Genomic DNA, 20,204 nt, shown 5'->3' on the forward strand with positions numbered 1-20,204 from the left:
TGAAAGAAACTGACTAGCAGCTAATTCAGCATATGTTCTAAAAAGATTTCTGCACTATCAAATGCACTAACGTCAAAAATGAGAGCAAAATTCCATAATCTGACAGCAATTTCACCTCATCAGTGAAGAAGAAGCAGTAAAATTTTGGAAGTCTTTAGGGATTCCTTGGAAACCTCTTGAGTTAGTTTAGTAAACCAATGGCCTTGAGACTTTAAATGGAAGTTGGATATACAGATTCATAAGCAAAGTGCCCACTTTGTACTGCTGGGATCAGGTGTAACAAAAGTCACTGGTGACTTGGAAGGGAATGAAAGAATTGCTTCCAAGTAGAGGAACTAGGCAGAAATGATATATGACTTATCCAGAGTGAGAAAAGTGCCTCAGCAGAGAATGACTTGGAGAACAATCTTGCCACATTAGAAGTCTCTGTGAGAGGACAGAACAAATCTAAGGCTGAATGGGAAATTGAAGTATCCCCTAAAAGGAAGGCAAAGCTTTAAGTTTTGAATGTTCTGTCTGATCCTGGCTTGAGCTTGGCCTATAAATGTCAGAATTGAACTGAGGAGCTTGGAAGAAATTCTAGGGAGAAATAAAGTCTCCTACTGTCTCTCCAGGCTTTCTTGTGTATCAATCCCTATTAAGTTAGACTGATTAGTTTTAAACATTGGTTTGTCACTCACTAGCTCTATTATCACAAGCTAGGCATTTATCTGCTTTGACTCTCATCAGCAAAACAGAAATAACAATATCTTCTCAATTTACTTCTCAAAATATGGAGAGTATATAAGGCAACATAAGAGATTTCACTTAAAATGCTGGAAGAACAGGCTTCTGCTAAGTCAGAGAGAGGTGAAAAATCCACATCTTTAAGATCTACTCCAGGAAATGACATGCAGCCATGGCAGAGTATGATTTTTTTTCAAGGGACAAAGACTGATACAGATGATCTGGCCTTATACACAAGGTATGGTGTACAAACATTGATCTGAGTGAGAAGACTCTAAAATGTATGATCGGGCACTTGAGGGGACAGCTGATTTGTACAGCTGGTCCTGAAACGAGGAGCTCATTCAGAAGTTGTCTTCAGAGGAAGAGTGGCAAAGGCATCATAGGAACCCACCGTCATCATGCCTGCCCACGTCCTTTCTGGTAAATAAAGATAGGGTCTTCTCTGGCAAGTGATCCATGAGTCATGTCCCATCTCTGTCAATCAGATGGATGTGAATAAGAAATTCCCATGGTTCCCCTTCATTACCCACCCTCTCTTATTCACTATATCAGTTTTCTCAGATGTATACCAACAAGAGTTATTCCCTGTTGCCATGGCCACCTGGTCCAATGCTTCCTGAGTACACAACCAGATATGCCTTCCTAAATCCCCACTAAAGGAAAATCCATGACCTCTTATGATACACTCAAACTCCCTTAACTGCCAGTTCATGGCATCCATGATTGGGCACCAGTGACCTTTCAAAGCTTTCCCTACTTATAGCCTGTGCTGGATTCAAGCTGAACATAGTTTCCAAACATACTACATATTTTTCCACCTCCCTGACTTGGCCCGTACCTCTTCCTCCTCTGTTTGAGGTGTGATATCCAAACCAAAGGTATGATCTTCACAGTGTCTTATACCTGCCCATATTATTGTAGTTTTATTTTACAATAATGCCCTGATAAAATGTGCCTCCTACCTTAAGTATTTTGCGACCCCTTGATGAACTGTCCCCTCTCCATGACTCTTTAGATTTTGCTCAGAACAATTAACATTTTCCTTTATAACATTTATGTATATGCTTGTTGTATTCCACCTACTGAACTGTAAATCTCTTGAGGTCTGGGAACCATGTCTTATCTTTATTTCCCCATCTATTTCAATAAGTATTCGATGTTTGTTAAGAGTATGAATGTGATTATGAATGAGTGAGGTTTTACCTTTATCCTTTGCTCATGCAGTTCTACCTGAAATGTTCTGCCTTTGGTCTCAAAATACAGCCACAATTTGCAGTCAAGTTCAAGGATCATTTGCACCATAAAGCCTTCTCAAACTACTCAGACCCCACCACTCCTCTGCTGTCTTTACAGTTTACATGCCAAAAAACCAAAAGAGTGGTCTTCTAAATGTTCTCTGTCTGAAGAACAGTGTTCTCACTTCTCTAAAGCAGAGGATCTTAAATCTGCACTCCATGGGTAGATTAGGGAGGGCATGAATCCTCTAAAGTCAAACACAAATATTTTGTGTAAATTCTGAGGTACACCAGAGTGTCCAAAGCATCGTGATCCCCCAAACATGAAAAGAACCATTATTCTAAGAGCACCATATGCTTCTTCCTAGAGTAGAGATGGAGTATGTCTTGGATGACTTTGCTGTTGCCCTGTGGTGAGCCAAGTGCTAGGCTGTCCTTGAAAAGCTGGCAGTAGCCCCTTGATGAGACCAATGTCTTTTGACTTCCACCAGGTCCACCAAGCCAAACCCCACACCTGAGGCATGGTAGGTAGAGTTTGGTTATGGCTTTGGAAGAAGCAAATAATCTCAGGAGTGTAGTAAGTGAATGCTTAAACTGGAATGATGGAAGAGCACTTTGCCTAGGCCTAGTAGAACAACCTTTGTCTGTGTGAAATTCTATGATGAGGTGGGGCAGGCAATGCAGACCTGCAGGAAGGCCAGGGGTCCTGGGAAGTTCTGGGTAGTTTAAAAGTAAACCCTTAAAGGAGCTGATCTCTTCTGGAGGAGGGCATGGCTTGGTCCTGGAGACTCTGGACTGAATCCTCACCAATGTTCCATCTCCTCCCTCCCTGCCCTGCCTGACCCACTCCAGGCACCTTAGTGCCTCACCACAGCACAAGGTCTGGGGAGCACTGGAACCCATATGCATTGGATTGATGTAAAATAGGCTTTATAAAGCACAATGCTTTCAATAGGTGCAAAGAAATGTCAGAATTTTCACTTGGGGTCAAGCAGCAGGGCCAAATAAGATCTATTACCAGCTCTAATGGTTATATGAAAAAGAAAAATCTGTGGAGTCTTTTAAAGTTCCAAATGACGACTTGAGCTGCTGAACAAATGGGTTGGTTTTTGAAAAGCAAAAACAAAACAGGGGAGGTACAATTGGTGATTTTTGTTTTAGCAAGCTGAATTCCTTTTTGGTTTCTCCTTAAATCATGGTTTACATTACAAACCAAAAAAAAATTATAAGCAGCTAGTGCAGTGGTGGTTTCGATAAAACTCTCCTAAGTAATGATGATCCCACCTTATTTAGACAAGTCAGGGGTCAATATGGCCTTATTTGCTTCTGTTTTTCATTAGTGGTGCTCTCTCTGTGTAGCATCACACTTCCTACCAGCCCTGTGAATACACAGAGGATTCATGCTTCAGTTCTGCATGTATTAAGAATGCAGCCATAGCAACTACTAGCATTAATGAACTATTTGCTTATGCAGTAATAATTAACTTCCATTACATTACTTTGTGTGATTACTTTCTTAATTGCCTGAATTATGCATCCATTTAATATTTAATAACCATTCTCAGAAATCAGACACTGGTAAAAAACAAATTGCTCACAGTTTCCTTGCAATAATTAAGCTCACAAGAATAAATGAAACCTTTTAAAAACGAATGCCTTGTGATTATATCCTTGCATATAGAACAAGATCCTAAATTAGTTATTTATTAAATCTAAATTTAAGTCCAAATAGTGCATTTTTCACTTTCGCCCCGGGAAATCAACCTGCACCGTACCTGATATCAACAACAGAGTTAAGTGCCTTCTATTTTCTTTGGGAGTCACAAACTGCATTAATATTTATTACCATGCAAAATTCAAAAGTCCTCAAAATATTGTGTGTTTATTATTTATTTCAACTTGGCATCTCTTTTACACAAGGTAAGTAAGATGTTTAGTTGGAGATTAAAGCGTTGCGAAATAAGATCAATAGCTCTCCATTAAGATGGGTTATTGTGAGCCTCCCCCATTCTTTGCTGCTTCCTAACCCACCCCTCACCTACACACATGCTCAAGCCCATTCATTCACCTCCTAGCCCCTCATAAGACAGTGAAAACACACACATGCAATCTGTTTCAACCAAGCAGAAGGAGATTCATGGCAATTTATCCTCCTACATTTACACTCACAACTGGGCAGTTTGATCTCCTTGCCTTTTCAGGTTGCTAGCTAGAGTTCCTGGAACCCCTGTGTCCTTCCACCAGCACCCAAGCAAAGCCACATGCTGATTTCAAAGTGATAATGCTATTATCCTATTGCACATCATCTTCAGTTCCCTCCGGCTTGCAAAGTCATCACTGTCTTAACAAATAAAATGTGCGACTGCTTTATCGCAGGTTTTCTTGGTGAATAGATTCTATCGAATCTGGACAAGACAGCCTCTTTTTTTTTTTCCCCTTCTTCCTGGGACTGCATCTGCAAAATTGTTCTGCCATTCCACATTGATTATGGCAGCCATGTACAGACGTGCTTATCTGAACCATAACCATGTTAGGCTTAAGCTACAGGGACACTGGGATGTTATTTACCCTCTGTTACCCTGTGCATACATAATACACACAAAACAACGTATGCCGCAAGAAAAAGGGAGGGAGGATTTAAAGCATTTTGTATCGAATGAGCTAGTCCTGAAAAATAGGTGCCGCCTAAGAGATTACATATGAAGTGCCAAGTGAATAACTGAGATGAACCATTTTCCTCCCAGAGAGGAGAGTCTTTGCAAGGCATGGGAACAGTCACGGGGAAGGGGTGGCGTTGGGAGCAGGGGTTGATTCGTGGAGGAAACCGGAGTTTAGGGTGTCACAAGTCAACAATGCCTGTTATTCTGAGTTTCTAAACAGAGTTAAATTGGTGCCAATCTCGCTGACTGTTGTTACAGTGGGCAGAGTCATTAGGATTTGCTTTTTAAATGATCTCTCAGCCTGTAAGGCTGAGAGCTGCTAGCAAGGCAAGGTTAGAGAGAAAATGATAGCAGTATGTTGATGCTTCACAGACCTCATGATAGTTTCCGTCTGTCATTATTTACGTCTGACTAGATGCGTCATGTCAGCTACCTAGAAGGCACTTTAATATGAAGCTCTTGTTTGCCTCCGCTCTTGCGCAGCCAGACTGGGATACTATTATTTTTGCATCACTACACTTAGGTGAAGCTTGCTTCAATCTTTCAGTAATGACACACAAAAGAAATAAAAATGGTTGTGTCCAGGTTATTATACATGCTTGTATTCTAACAGGCCTCGTCAGCATGGTACGGAAAAAGAAAAAAAGTGAATTTAAATCAATAAACAGACATTTATTAAAAGGTCAGCTTAATTTTATTTGTTTCAACTTCTGCACCAATATTTTAGGCGAAACTATTTTTCTTTGGCTTTGGATTAGTGTCATTGTTATTGGATGGACTCACTTGGGGAAGAGCTCTAAAATGAATATTGGATCAAATTTGCTCATATTGCTTAATATTATCTTATACCATTTTTATAAATTCTATCAGTATCTCTATATATAGAGTCAGATGAAAAGCTTTTGTTTTATATCTATATTATTGGCCCCAATAAGGACAAATTTTCAAACAATGTGTATTTATCTGAAAACTATATACAGAAGGCTCTTAGCACAGTGATTTTAAAATCTAAGACGGCTTTTTATATACTGGAAAAATACTATTATAGCAAAAACTAAAATAGGATATTTACATTATCTTTTACCAAGATTGTCTTGACAAATGAAGGTGCCACTATTCTCTACCTGTCCCTAGCATAGAGAAAAAATGTTAGCTGAAAATATCCTAGAATGTTAGAATTTATTAGCATCATTTTGTACTGAAAATTGCAACATGACTTTAGCAGGAAGTGCATTTTAATAAGACCAAAATATTCTAGGTTGATTTTTCCCTTATGCTTTAAAAAAATAGAATAAATATAACCAGAATTCGCTATGAATGAAGCAATCTACAAACACATTTGAAAATACAAAAGGATATAGATATGTGCACTATGTCAGTAATAACACATAAACAGTTTGCAATCTTCCTTTACATGCATGATTTGGTACAAAGACTTGAAGAGGCATACTTTGAGATATAAAATAATTCACATCAACCTAAGAATGCATGTGCTTCCAGATAACGTTTATAAAGTTTCCACGAGGGTTCTATATTTAAACGAACTAGCACTGTCATATACAGAAAATGAGTTGTTACTCTACAGTGAGGCATTTAGATATTAGAAACATGTAAAACTATTCTGCCTTCTGAACTTCCAGCATTTAACAGAATGTCATGGCAACAGTGTTAACAAACAGATGTCTATCAAAAGTCTGGGTCATCCTGAGACTGCTGAGGATATTTATTACTTGTTCTCCTTATTTATATAGAAGTGTACATATTTTTGAAGTCTGCAAGAGCCATGAAACGTACAGTGTGATGATTGAGACCTCTTTGCTGTTTTAAAGATCAAACACCAGCTTCATGAGAGACTCTCAGATTTGTACCTGTGGCATATTTTTTATAAATTTCAAGTATAATGCTTTGTCAGGATGGAATGAAATGTTCTATACATACATACATTTTTAGAATGCCATAAAATTTGCATCTTTAACCAATGTCACTGTCATACACTACTAAGAAAAAAACATAAAAATTTGAAATAAAATCAAATCCTCTTGATCCCTTAAAATTTTTAAATAATTTGATTACAACACAAATGTTAAAATACTTTTTTTTAAAACATGGTGGCCCAAGAAATTTTTCTTACCTGCTGCCCAAGCCACATATGAGTTGTGGCAAAAAATGAACAGTAGGTGGCAGTCAAACCACTAAACTGCTTCAAGGCTTCATTAACTTGAATCTGTTGTTAAGAGTAATAGGAAAGGAGTATATTTTTCCATTTTAAAGAATTCACTTTATAATTAATCTTGAAATACATTTCTAAAGTCCCAAGCTGCTGCAATAGTGAGTTGATTGCATCCTTAAGCGAATGAGCCCAGATAAAAGTGATTTAATTCAAGAACTATTTCGGCTCTGTCTCAGTGCCTCCCCCACCCCGCCATTTCTCTGTTATTACAGTTTTAATGTGGGTCTTTATGCAGTTTGGTAGTTGTGGACATGATCAGCACATTCTTGGGTTGGAGCCCAGAGCTATGTAAGCTATGCTTATGTATCTTGGTGCAGGTTTTAAACAACCTGCAGGAACTTTTTCCTCTCCTGATGTTATAGTCAAACTATATAAAGTCCCTTTTTATGCCCAAGAAGTCAAACTGGTTGATGGGGAGAAGGTTCTATAGAAGTAGCAGAAACACAGAAGGAACATCCTCAAAGGCAGAATATTGTGGACATTCGAAAATCCATAAATGTGAGTAAATATTGTAAGTGTGAAGTAGCTTTGCACAGGAGGCCAGGCCATCTCCTTGAAAAGAAGGGCTGTCTGTTGGGTTCACTGTGAGTCCCCACAGTAGAGAACAGGAACCCAACCATGCAGTATATCTTCAGGGAATTTTCTGGATAAATCAACGAGTGGTCAAAATCCAAGTCCTACTCACTTCTCAGATGTCTATCCTAAAGATGCTGCTGCTGTCTCTATCCTTGACAGACAGGAATGAGGCTTGTCTCACTTCCTACCACTGTCCTTCCCACAATGATCACTGCTAATTGCCATCCCTGGGAATTCACACAGCACCACCAAGACAACACAGCAGGACAGGACTCCAATGGAGTCAATTTGGAATGTAGATGAGGCCTCTTGTCCTGTGAAATCCTGGCCACAATTGTTTCTGAAAATTCAAGTTCATGATGCAGAAAGAGCAAACTAGTTAAGTAGCATTGACTTAAGAGCTGAGTCAACTCGATCTGTTTACTTACTTGCTCATGGCTCAGTTTTCTACCCTCAATGTGAAAACAGTAACAATATCTACTTTATAAGATTGTTGTAAGATTTAAATAAATTGGAACATGTAAAAACTTAGACTCTTGTCAGGCACATGGCAAGCCCTCAGTAAATATCAGTTACTATGACTACATTTTATAGTATAATTGTTTTAATGTTATTATTTACCATTGGCCTGGATTCATACATAATGTTACAAAATAATTTCTGTTCACCCTTATTAGTGCATTTCAATGAGATTTACTGTGATAGAACATGGACTTGGCAATGTGAGGAAAGTTTGCACAATAGAATATTTAGCCGCCCCTCAAAAATGAAGTACAGCACAAGAAGGATATGTTTTAAGTTGATCATTTAGTTTGATTTTTCTTTTTCTTTTTTTGACTGGACCAAGTACCAGGGGCAACCAGGAAATAATTAACTGCCCCACACGTCCTCCACTCCTACCCCCTGCTTCCTCACATCCCAGTCCAGGCAAGCTCCAAAAACACTTGCCAAATATTGAAAGCTCACCTCAAACCAAAGACAAAAAACTCTTACCGATTTTGATTTTTTTCTCAGATTTATACCATGGGTCGTTAAAATGACCACCCTCAGGACAATTAGCATGAAAAGGAGGCATTATAAGGTGAGCTCTTTTTAATCCTTCTCAAAACAGAGAGCTGTATTTTGTCAAAATTCAAATCAGATCCCAAGGGAGCCAAAGTTTAGTTCAAACGTCAGAAAGGAGGCAAGCTGTGTTTACAATCTGGCAATTTACTTCCTTCACAAGCAGCTAGCGGCCCCGCAAGCTCTACAGATCACATCTTCAGTTTGCACTAGTAAGCATTTTTCTAATCTTGCTGGGAAGTATTTAGAGGAATAAACACCCCCCGCCTTTTTCAACCTATTCATTCATTTTTCTCCTCCCATGGCAAACACTTCCAATATCTTTAGTAAAGAAATGAGAACTAGTCAGTGCCTTTTTAAAAAAATGAGACATCGGCTTCCTTTTTCCAGGAACTTATATTCTCTGAAGTGACTTTTTGAAGGAGGTCAAAATATTAAGTTTGAGCAATTTAAATAAGAGGCATTCAGTAATTTTAAAATGAGACTTTCAGTACAAGACTTATTCATTTAAAGTATGTGAAAATCCCAGGTAGACTGCGTGTAATTAGAAACCCTGTAAGTCCTGAGGCAATTTCAGTGGGGTTAAGAGATTCCTTTAATAGAATATGACAAGGTTCCTTTTGTTTTTCATAAAATGTTGTATTCCCGCTTGAAATGTAACAACTCCTTAATGAAATCACAGCCTCTTTGTTAGGGAATACTTTTTATGTTTTAAGAAATTAACAGTGTCAAAACGATTACTGCAAATTAATGAACAAACCTCAAAAGGTTCAGAGGTTGGTTAGTTCAAACATATGAAGCCTCATATGAACTCTGTGTGTGTGTGTCTGTGTGTATGTGTGTGTGGTGCTGGGGACCAAGCTCAGGGCCTCACATATGCTGGGCTATTGCTCTACCACTGAGCTATATATACCCCAGCACTCATATAAACCTAGGTGAAGGCTCTGGTCAAAATCTTAGCTGCTAAGCTAAGGTAAAAAGGCTAAAAGCAATGCAGGATTACATAGCAGAGAAAATTCTAGGTGAGGAGACAGTCAATCTGATTTTTATTGGTTCTGGCTGGTAGCTACTTCCTGGATTATCCCAAGATAATAAAAGAGTTACTGGACATGCTTTGCTATTTGATTTTTCTTTTTTTCTCTTTCTTTCTTTCTTTCTTTCTTTCTTTCTTTCTTTCTTTCTTTCTTTCTTTCTTTCTTTCTTTTTTTTCTTTCTTTCTTTCTTTCTTTCTGTTGTAGGTTGGGGCTGTTTATTTATGATGAGAAATAAATTGTTTTCTTTGAAGAGTTGGAAGACTTTTGAGGCAAAAGTATTTTTATAGTTTATATATATAAAGTAACACCTATGGTTGGATTAATGAGTTTTTGCTAAACCAGAAACACACACTTTCATTTGGTCCTCAAATAGTGAAATTATAACTTCTGGTGGCATAATTATGGTAGTAATTGTGCATATATAGCCAGTGCCACACATATTCTGTATGATTCATTAAGTAGCTAAGAGAATTGAGAATTTGCTTTGTAAGAAAGTGATGCCAAACTAATCTTCTTTCCTTGTGCTAATATATGGATGCTTAGAGGTAAGTCAACATAGAATCCTTGCAAAGTGATTATCCTAATTTCAGACAAACATGAAGTTAAAAAGTTTGTGCTATTATGGATTTGATAAATAAGTACAGGTTAGAATTTTTCCAATCTTATTTTGCATCTAATTTTCTCAATAATAAGGTTAAAGTTATAAAAGATATATCTCTCAAACCCTTAAAGAATAAAATATGGGAGGGAGACTTGATTTGTTAGATGATACCATCAAGATTTAAGCAACTTAATGGACTGGAAGATATACTACAACAAATAAGATGAACTATAACAGGGATGCAGTCCTTTGGATTCAAATACACAGACATCACACTGCACACACATATTTGTGAGAAAGGACATTGATTTTTAGTAGTTTGTATATAAATGGCATGGTCTTACTTAACTAAGAATGAACTAGCAGTGTCATATGACTGCCCAAAATGTGAATTTAATGACAGCTAACACATAAACTTATGTGTCAGCCACTGCTCTAAATTATTCACAAGAATTATTTCATTTATTCCTATTATCATTTTATAGACTAAAAAGCTGAGGGAGAGAAAGTGTAGGTAGCTTATCCTGGGGCAAAGTCAGGATAAGGACCAGTGTCTGACCCTTTCACTGATCCCCACCCAAGCTCAGGAAAAGATACTGACCTATGGTTCTCTGGGCTGAGGTCTGGTCTTAGTTCTCTGTCCTTTTTAAGATAAGGGGAATGAAATGCAACATAAACATCAAGAGGTGAAGCCATAGGAAATAGAGATGCTTGCCTGGAGAGGAGAAAACCGGATCAGTCATGATAAATGTTCTCAGATGTCTAGACTAGAACTTGCCAAGGAAAAATGACACATGTTCATGTATTCCCACTGGGCATGGGAGTCACAAGATGCAAATTCCAGCCCAACATATAGTCTTAACACACAAATGATCCAGGCCAGAAGACACTGCCCTGTGAGATAGTGAGCATCTCATAAGTGGGAAGGACCAAGCCAAAGCCAGAACACTACTGGGCACTGCCACACTGAGGGTGGGAGTTGATCCAGGTGGTCCTAGGGTACCTTTCAAGGTAGAAAAATTTGGGTAATTTAGGCAAGGTGTGAGATAGAAAGATTGTCTCTGGGACCACATACACACACACACACACACACACACACATTTTCATCTCTCTCCATATAGGTCCTTATATGGCAGCAGCTACACTGGTTTACAGCTAGTAGATATGAATTCTTACTAACATTGTACATAGACATCTCTGCTCCTTTCATTTCTCTTCTTGTGAATAAGAAAGAAGGAAATTTAAAAAGATAGAAGGAAGGAAGTGAGGTAGGGAAACTGGAAGAAAAGAGGGAGAAAGGAAAGGGAAAACAAAAAATAGGGGAATTAAGAAAAATAGGTCTCAGGTTCTCTTCACATTTCCCTAAACCTTTGTGACACCCCATGAGATAACAGATTAGCAAGAGTTGTGAGAAGAGACATGTATTTTTAAAAGTTACTTCAGAAAGTCACAATATGCAGATTTTTTCATCCGCAGCAGTTTGGCTCAGTGCCTGGTGTGCCCCTCGGACATGAGTTTGATCCACGTGAATGGGTTAACGGCATCCTGTCCTCTTACCACATGCTTGGCGCCACTTCAAACTTAGTGTCTGGTGAGTGGCTGTTCTTGATTGTACCAGAGACTGTGGGAGAGAATGAGACAAGCTCAGTACCAAGCTCTGTACAGCCGCCAGAGACAAGTCAAAATGAGATTCTTCATCACTGTGCTCAGTGGCATACCTCCGTAAATAAAAGACTGAACTTTTAGTAATGGGTTGCTTTTCGCGAGTGGGGAAATTTTGCATTTAGATGAAGGACATTAAAATGGGAAATATATAAGCTGGCGAGGTGGCGTATACCTGTAATCCCAGCAATTCAGGAGGCTGAGGCAGGAGGATCTCGTGTTCAAAGCCAGCCTGAGCAAAAGTGAGACACTAAGCCACTCAGTGAGATCCGGTCTCTAATAAAATACAAAATAGTGCTGGTGATGTGGCTCAGTGGTCAAGTGCTCTTGAGTTCAATCCCTGATACCAATAAATCAAGCAAGAAATAAAATAAAATAAAATAAAATAAAATAAAATGGGAAATATGTAGATCCACATACATTTGTCTCTCTCTCTCTCTCTCTCTCTCTCTCTCTCTCTCTCTCTCTCTCTGTGTGTTTGTGTGTATGTGTGATGTAAAAATCCAGAAAGTAGAAGTGAAAATAAATAGTCAAGCCAATTAACATGTTTTTATGTATTATCAGGCAATAAAATATATGAGCCCTTATTACTGGTCATCAATATTTAGCATCTGCCCCCCCCCCCTTTTTTTAACTTCTATCAACCTCAAAATAAAGCTACAGAAATCATAGAATATTATATAATAAATGCAATCTTCTAAATGGTTTTAAAATGCAGTATTAAATATAACAAATCAAATGCCACTATTTGCACATCTGGAATGAAAACATAAGCAGATCAATTACAAATATAATAATCTTAAGGAGTTAGTTATTATATTATATCTATAAGTAAGATAACAGATGTGGCATAAATGTAGAAACTGAAAATGAGGTGGTTTATTTTTCAATTTCCCTAGATCTACATTAAGGAAATACAACTGAAGCTTCAAATCATGATTGTAGTGTCAAAGCTAAAAAATATTCAATCCTTTAGCTAAGGCTAGGTTTGGGAGAAGTACTGCATATTGCTTGAAAGAGCAAATTAAAGAAAAATAGTATATTATCAACTATAGTTGGGGAAAAAGTATGAAGAAAAACCGAATCTATTGGAAGCAAAAGTAAATTGTCACTGTAAGTCTTCCATCTTGAAATCTTCTTATACTACAGATTATTATAATAATTTTGAAGTGATAACTTAGATATCATTCTAAGAGCATTTTAAAATTTCTTCTGTAATTACACTGAAAAGTTATGAATCCCAAAGAAAAGTGCTAAACATCTTAGTTTTTACCTGTAATGGAAAATTCTTTTGGACTGGGGAAACACAGCTAGCAATTTAACAAAATTATTTTCTTCTTCCTGGGCATATAGCTGGATTATGTTTTTTAGCTTCCCTTATGTTAGATGTAGCCATCTGATCAATCTCTCACCATTGAGTAGAACTGATGTGAGCAATTTTTACTTCATCCATTTGAGAGGGAATTTCTGACCTTGGACTTCCTCTCCTAATCCCTTTCTCCAGGCTCTAATTGCCAGAACTTGGAAAACAGCACATGGAGAACCACCTGATGCAGGAAGCAAGGTTGCCATCAGCTGAGTCCCTGATGAAGGTAGCAGAACTGCCCAGCCACTTGAATCTCTCACCTTGAAACTATTATGTGTGAGATAAATAAACTTTGTTTTAAAAGCTACCTCAGTGTTGGTTCTCTTGTTATTAGTTTAGCATTTACCTGATTAATCATAAATTTTTAGAGTTGTTTTCATTATCTTACAGGCAAAGATGTTGGATTTTGTAAATATACTTGAATTTGAATATTTTACAAAAGTTATTTGTACAAATGTACATATAAAATAATGTTTTTCTATAAGACCTCTAAAAGTTAACTAGATTTGTTATCTTAGATTTTGTTTTATTTTTTATTATTTTCATCATTTAACCAAACAACTATGAGCTTTCATAAAAAGCACAATAAACTGTCTGAGTTCAGAGATTGAGAATTCTTGTCTTGGAACTGTTACCATCAATGTGAAAATAACACTCCTGAATTTTCCTATTTTTATCTACAAATAGTTTTAATAGGTATCTAAAGAGGAAAAAAAAAATGATTGAAGCTTACTGAGCAAAAAGTTACTATTTCTTCTATGCTTAGAACATCTATTTGCAGGTTTGGTCCCTAACTGGCATTTGGGATTTAGTACTTCAGGAGGGTTCCTACTCTTCTTCAACTGATAAATGTCTCACTATGTCTAAACTACTTATATAAATAATGTGGTTTATTCCATTACCGGTGTTTCATTGCTAGGTCTGGAATCTTGCTATATATTATGCAAAGGGAGCCAGATGATAATTTGGGTAGTTGTAGAGTCAGGGCCTGGGACAACAATAGCCCAGAATGTGGTTGTAGTGATAGTCTAAAGAGCTTGGCCTTCTGGAAGTAAATTTTGTTATCCATCTCATGCACTGAGTGCTTCAGTGTTCACATGTGGGGATCTGTCCGATTGCATGTTTCTGCTCTCAAAACTTATTTTATATAATAATCTACTATGGAGTTTACTTTAATTTGGCTTATAAACCCCACCCTCAATAAATTCTGATTTGGTAATTGAACGTTAGGTTCCAGAATTTGTTCTCTTAATATACACAGCAAAAGAGTCTAATGAAGTAATCCTTGAACTATATTATTTTAAAAAGACAAATACACTATCCTTTGCCTATAATATTTTGATATATCCTTTTTAATTATAATCCCAATAGAAGGAATAAAATAAGGAAACACCTTTAATACTATAATGCTTGTATGAAGTTCCTCTCTTCTTGTTTTCCCTGATACTATTGGGGGCATAGTGGGGAGTTCATATGTAGGGCATGACCAGACAGTGACCCTACAAGGAAAGCTGTTCACAAGTATGAAAGCTGGACTTATGGTACTTTGAAAGAGTTGAAAAGTATGCTGTTAAGTTGAAGGTGATCAAATATATTTGTTAGAAAGATGTTTCATCTGTGCAGTTGGAAGGGATATAAAGATTGGAAAATCAGCCTTTCCCTAACTTCAAACTTCCGAGACTTGAAGTAGTCTCAGGCTGTGATGAAGGCTTATCTAGTTACTTCTGGTTCCAAGAGTTTTCGTTCCCTGCTGTCTTCATTCTGAATCACACACTGTACCTATATGTTTAATGCTCAATAAACATGCATTTGCTCATGCTAAATTATGTATGAGCATGGTCACCTGTGTGTAATTCAATAAACCAGAAGGTACCTGTTATGCATTCCTTCTCTAATTGGTTAGCTTCTCTAGTTGTTGTAACATCACCTTCAAGTGCTACATGACAATTGGTTTTACTGATGGATGAGTTATAGATAACAACTTCTTGGTCTAATAGTATATGTATGCTATGTTTCATGCACTATGCTAGATACTGGACATTTAAAAATATGAGTGAGACATAATTCTTGTCCCTGAGAAGTTCACAATCTGGTAAGCAAGACAAATAGTTATAATTATTGACAATACAGTCTGATAACATTTTAACATTAATAATATAATAATAATATTAATAATATCAATAATATAATGTTAAAACGGGAGGACAAGGAAAGCAACATCACATGGTTAGGGAGAGGAAAGCTTGGGAACATAAGGAGACTTTAGAGATAAGGTGACCTCTAGGTAGGTTCTTGAAGCAAGAGTTGGGATTATAATAGAGAAGGGGAAAGCATTACAGAGATAACAAAGGGCATGTGCAAAAATCTCAGAATTGCGAATATTATCACATCTGGAACAAAAAGAAGGTGGGACAGAGAGGATAATGGCAATTATAACCAGAGAAGTAGAACATGGCCAGAATGCAAAGGGACTTTACAAGGGGTATGGGACATCTCCTATTAGAAGTGATTCAGACCGGGTTCTATGGAACACACCTGTAACCCCAGCAGCTCAGGAGGCTGAGGCAGGAAGATTGCAAGTTCAAAGACAGCCTCAGAAATTTAGTGAGGCCCTAAGCAACTTAGAAAAACTCTGTCTTTCAAATTAATAAAATTTTAAAAAAAGGACTGGGGATGTGGCTCAGTGTTTGAGTGCCTCTAGATTCAATCTCTGGTACCAAAAATAAAAAGTGATTGAGGATTTATATACAGGGGAAATTTTAATCCAAAAAATACAAGTTATTGACAACATGGAGAAGGGATGAAAGAAGCAAAAACATTAATTTAGGAAATCAGCAAATCTCTAGACCAGAGAAGATAAGAGTCTGACTTAACCTTAGACAGCAGAGATGAAGACCATAGAATGGATTTGAGGATATTTCCGAGCTTGAACCTATAATTCTTGATAATCAACTGAATGCAGATAAGGAGAAAGAATGAGATCTGTGTAAAAGTAGATGAGGACACCACATACTGACATGTAAAATACAGGCCAGAGAGCAGTTTGAGTGGAAAAGATAACACTGTACAGATATATTATTCAAAATTCCCATATAATCCACTAATTTAGGTTTGCCAGATAAAATAAAGGACACCCAATAAAGTGTGAATTCATAGAAACAGAAAAATTTTACTATAAGTTATGTCAAATATTGCATTAGACACACTTGTACTAAAAATAAGTGCTGTTCATCTTAAAATGTAACTGGTGATCCTGTTTACTACTTTTCCTTTTTCCCCCCTCTAAATCTAACAGTCTTACACCAGTCTCAGCATTATAATAATGCATCTTAAAACTCACTAGATCAAAACCTGACTACCGGTCCCTGAAGAAGATATTGTGGGTCGGGGGGATTCCTCTTTCTCACTTTCTGACAAGAAAACACAGGAACTCGAACAACTGGGAGCGCCGTAAAGGAGGCCGCTCGGCACAGCGCTGGGACTCGGAGCCACCACTGGGGCTCCGGCGGCTGCCCAGGGGAGGAGTGGCGAGGAGAGTTGTGTGGACTCAGAACACCGGGGCCTGCCCTGAGGAGGAGGAGGAGGAACGTGGCCACTTGGATTCGGAGTGACTGCACCAGAGCTACAGGCGGTTGCCAGAGGAGAAGCTGCGCAGCGAGCTGTTTGGACTCAGAACGACGCTTCTGAACCCCGGGGCCTGCCCTGAGGACGAGGAGGAGGAAGAGGAGCGCGGCCGCTTGGATTCGGGTGACTACACCAGAGCTACAGGCAGTTGCCAGAGAAGGGGCTGCGTGGCGAGCTGTTTGGACTCAGACCACTTCTGAACCCCGGGGCCTGCCCGGAGGAGTAGGAGGAGGAGGAGGAGGAGCGCGGCAGGTCGTGTGGACTCGCAGTGACTGCATTAGCGCTCCAGGCGGCTGCTCAGAGGAGAAGGCGAGTGGTGAGTTGTTTGGACTTAAAGTGACAGCTCCTGAACACAGGGGGGCTGCCTGGAGGAGAAGCGTGGTGGGTCGCTTGGTCTTGAGTGGCCGCACCAGAGCTCCGGGCGGTTGCCCAGAGGACCCGTGCAGCGGGTCACGTGGATTCAGAGCCACTCAGAGCGACTGCTCCTGAACACCCGGGGGGTTATCTGGAGAAGGAGGAGGAATGGGGAGGGTCACTTCGACTCGGAGTGATTGATTGCCCCGGGCTACAGGTGGTTGGTGGGTGGAGGAGGCACGCAGTGAGTTTATTGGACTCCTAGTGACCTCACCGGAATACTGGGCGGCTGTCTGGAGGAAGAGGCCTGTGGCGGGTCTCTGGGACTCAGAGCGATTGTTCGGGGCCCCAGGTGGCTGCTCAGAGGAGGGGCCGCACAGCCAGGCGATTAGGTGCAGAGCAGGGTCCCAGGATCTAGGAGGCTTCTGGGTGGAAGAGCCGCACACAGACAGGCTTAGGGCGGAGCGAAGGTTCCAGGCCTGCGGGCAGATTCTCTGAGGAGGGGCAGCCTAAGGAGATTCATCTGCGAAGGGTGAGGCTCCCAGGCCCAGAAGGTAGGGCCGGGCCCCTGGGAACTTTGCAGAGGAAGGCAGCCCAGCCCAGGAGGTAGCTGTAAATTGAGGGGAACCTCTAGGAGGGAACTGACCAGCGAGATCTCCCCACCGGGTGAGTCTTCCCTGCTGGGTGAGGTTTCCCCACAAGGACGGTAAAACCAGAGACTCAGGCCCAAACAGGCCTTGCCTCAGCCCGCAGCCTAGGTCCCCTTTGGATGACCATTGGTTAACAAGTGGAGGCACCTCTGCCCACTAGCAGGGATTATACCCCACCTGAAGGCCACCACTCCTAGAGAGGCAGCTTCCTTGTGGAGCACCGCATTCTCAACTTCCTCCAAGACTTCAGCCTACTGAAGGCTAAAGGGGAATATATATAGAAATCTTCAGGGACATTGTAAGTCAATAGAGGAAATCTGCAATATCTCAGCGGTCCACTGATACCTGAACAATATGAGAAAACAAGGAAAGAAAATGCTGCAAACAAATCTAGATGTTACATCAATAAAACCCAATGACAGCATGGCAGAAGAAATGACAGAAAAGGAGTTCAGAATGTACATAATTAAAATGATTAGAGAAGCAAACGATGAGATGAAAGAGCAAATGCAAGCATTGAATGATCGCACCAATCGACAGTTAAAAGAGCAAATATGGGAAGCAGAAGATCATTTCAATAAAGAGTTAGAGATATTGAAAAAAAACCAAACAGAAATCCTTGACATGAAGGAAACAATAAACCAAATTAAGAACTCCATAGAAAGCATATCCAATAGGATAGAACACCTGGAAGACAGAACCTCAGACATTGAAGACAAAATATTTAACCTTGAAAACAAAGTTGAACAAACAGAGAAGATGGTAAGAAATCATGAACAGAATCTACAAGAACTATGGGATATCATGAAAAGGCCAAATTTAAGAATTATTGGGATTGAGGAAGGCCTAGAGAAACAAGCCAAAGGAATGAACAATTTATTCAATGAAATAATATCAGAAAATTTCCCAAATCTGAAGAATGAAATGGAAAATCAAGTTCAAGAGGCTTATAGGACTCCAAATACACAAAATTACAACAGACCCACACCAAGGCACATTATAATGAAAATACCTAACATACAAAATAAAGACAGAATTTTAAAGGCTGTGAGAGAAAAGAACCAAATTACATTCAGGGGGAAACCAATACGCATATCAGCAGATTTTTCAATCCAGACCCTAAAAGCTAGAAGGGCCTGGAACAACATTTTTCAAGCCCTGAAAGAAAATGGATGCCAACCAAGAATCTTATACCCAGCAAAACTTACCTTCAAATTTGACGATGAAATAAAATCCTTCCATGATAAACAAAAGCTAAAAGAATTTACAAAAAGAAAGCCAGCATTACAGAACATTCTCAACAAAATATTCCATGAGGAAGAGATGAAAAACAAAGAAGCAAATCAGCAAAGGGAGGAATTATCCTAAAGGAATTGTCAAATAAAGGAGGAAACAAGTTGTGTCAAACAAATAAATAAACAAAATTTTAAAAATGAACCAAATGACCGGGAAACCAAATCATTTCTCTATAATAACCCTGAATGTTAATGGCCTGAATTCATCAATCAAAAGACATAGACTGGCAGACTGGATTAAAAAGAAAGATCCAACAATATGTTGCCTGCAAGAGACTCACCTCATAGAAAAAGATACCCATAGACTAAAGGTGAAAGGATGGGGAAAAACATACCATGCACATGGACTCAGCAAAAAAGCTGGAGTATCCATCCTCATTTCAGATAATGTGGACTTCAAGCCAAAGTTAGTCAGAAGGGATAAAGAAGGTCATTTCATACTGCTTAAGGGAAGCATAAATCAGCAAGATATAACAATCATAAACATCTATGCCCCAAACAGTGGCTCATCTATGTATGTCAAACAAATCCTTCTCAATTTCAGAAACCAAATAGACCACAACACAATAATACTAGGTGATTTTAACACGCCTCTCTCACCACTGGACAGATCTTCCATACAAAAATTGAACAAAGAAACCATAGATCTCAATAACACAATCAATAATTTAGACTTAACGGACATTTATAGAATATACCATCCAACCAAGAGCGAATACACTTTCTTCTCAGCAGCACATGGATCCTTCTCTAAAATAGACCATATATTATGCCACAAAGCTAATGTTAGCAAATACAAGAAGATAGAGACACTACCATGTATTCTATCAGATCATAATGGATTGAAGTTAGAAATAAATGAAAGAGTAAAACACAGAAACTATTCCAACATCTGGAGATTAAACAATATGCTATTATATGATGAATGGATAACAGAAGATATTAGGAAGGAAATTAAAAAATTCTTAGAGGTAAATGAGAACAAAGAAACATCATATCAAAATCTCTGGGACACTATGAAAGCAGTACTTAGAGGGAAATTTATTTCATGGAGCGCATTTAATAAAAGAAGTAAAACTCAACAAATAAACAACCTAACACTACAGCTCAAAGCCTTAGAAAAAGA

The sequence above is a fragment of the Sciurus vulgaris genome, assembly GCF_902686455.1.
Source record: "Sciurus vulgaris genome assembly, chromosome: 3".
NCBI classification, from domain to species: Eukaryota; Metazoa; Chordata; class Mammalia; order Rodentia; family Sciuridae; genus Sciurus; species Sciurus vulgaris.